This window comes from Helobdella robusta, assembly GCF_000326865.2.
Source record: "Helobdella robusta unplaced genomic scaffold HELROscaffold_1, whole genome shotgun sequence".
Taxonomy (NCBI): domain Eukaryota; kingdom Metazoa; phylum Annelida; class Clitellata; order Rhynchobdellida; family Glossiphoniidae; genus Helobdella; species Helobdella robusta.
In genome coordinates, this window is record NW_008703570.1 from 12,821,292 (window position 1) to 12,823,160 (window position 1,869).

A 1,869-nucleotide genomic window follows, 5' to 3' on the forward strand; every position below is an offset into this window, starting at 1 on the left:
GAAATTAAAGAATGAAAAAATGAATAACTTAGCTGATGAATGAACGAATGAATAAATAAAAAAAATGAATGAACGAACAAACGAACACACAAATGAATAAATAAAACGAGTAAACGTACGTACAAACGAACGAACGAAATTATGAACGAACGAACGAACAAACGAACAAGCGAATGAATAAATGAATGAATGAATGAATAAATGAATGAATGAATGAATATTTTTTTCACATTTCAGAGTTTCCTGAACTTTCTGGGATATAAGGCTGGTGGGTTGTCGTTGCAGTGCATATTGTTGTTGTTGTTGTCGTCGTTGTTGTTGATGTTGTTGTTGTTGTTGTTGATGTTGTTTCTATTTGATGTCATTTTGTTGCTGCGCTGGTCTGAAGGCATGGCACTATCACGCGATTTTTTTTGTTGATGTTGATGCTGTTTTTGATGTTGCTGAAACTGTTGCCATAGTTGTTGTTGCGGATGTTGTTGTTGCTGCAAATGTTGTTGTTGTTGCGGATGTTGTTGTTGCGGTTGTTGTTGTTTTCTAACTAAAGTTTCTGATCCGGGCGCAACAAATTTTTTTGGCAAAATCGGCGCCGGGTCTGTGAGATCGAATTGTTGGAGATTTTGCTGTTGCTGCTGATGTAGTAGTTGTTGATGTTGTTGTTGTGGAGTTTGTTGTAGAAACAATGTTGGCGTTGATTCGCTAATGTTGACAAAATCTTCGATTAGGTGACCGCAATTTTGGCAGGTTTTTGTTTTATTGGGAAGAGATGTTGTAAGAGAAACATGTTGTTGTTGCTGTTGCTGCTGCTGTTGCTGTTGTTGAATGTTGTTGTTGTAGTTGTTTTGAAGTGTTGTTGACGTCATGAAGTTTTGCTGTTGTTGTTGTGTTGAGTGTTTTAGCGAGGACGGCGCTATAACGCTACTGCTGTTGTTGTTGTTGTTGTTACTGTTAAATAGTTGCTTCCTATTCGCGTTTAAACAACATTGACATTTGTTGTTGTTGTTGTTGAACTGTTTCGTTGGTAGTTGTGGTGTCGTTGATGACTTCAGCTTCGCAACACCAACCGGGTCGTCATCATTATTATCAACATTCTTCTTGTTAATCGTCTCCCAGACATATTCGTAGTCTTTAGAATTATATGTTCCCACTTTGCTTCTTTTGTTGTTGAATTTAGTAGCTGCGGCCGTTGCTGTTGTCGTTGTCAGTAGCGTAGTCGATGTGGTTGCTGTGGCTAGTGTCGTTGCTGTCAGGACTGCCGAGACGGGCTGCTTCTTGATGAATGTAGTTGTTGAATCGAGCATGTTGCTGTTGCTGTTCATGATGTTGTTGTTGCTGTTCTGTGTGTAGAGCGAGTCAAGTTCGTTCGGGTAGTGCTGCCGACTGTGGCGTAGTAGTAGGTTACTCGGCGATCGAGAGCGTTTTCTGCGATTTGATTGGTTGGTTGAATGGTTGGATGGTTAGTTGATTGGTTGGTTGAATGGCTGGATGGTTGATTGGTTGGTTGGATGATTAGTTGGATGGTTGGTTGGATGGTTAGTTGATTGGTTGGTTGAATGGCTGGATGGTTGATTGGTTGGTTGGATGATTGGTTGGATGGTTGGTTGGATGGTTAGTTGATTGGTTGGTTGAATGGCTGGATGGTTGATTGGTTGGTTGGATGATTGGTTGGATGGTTGGTTGGATGGTTAGTTGATTGGTTGGTTGAATGGCTGGATGATTGATTGGCTGGTTGGATGAATGGTTGGATGGTTGGTAGTTTGGTTGATTGGTTGGTTTGATGACTGGTTGGTTGGTTGGTAGTTTGGTTGATTGATTAGTTGGATGGCTGGTTGGATGGTTTGTAGGTTGGTTGGTTGGATGGTTATTTGG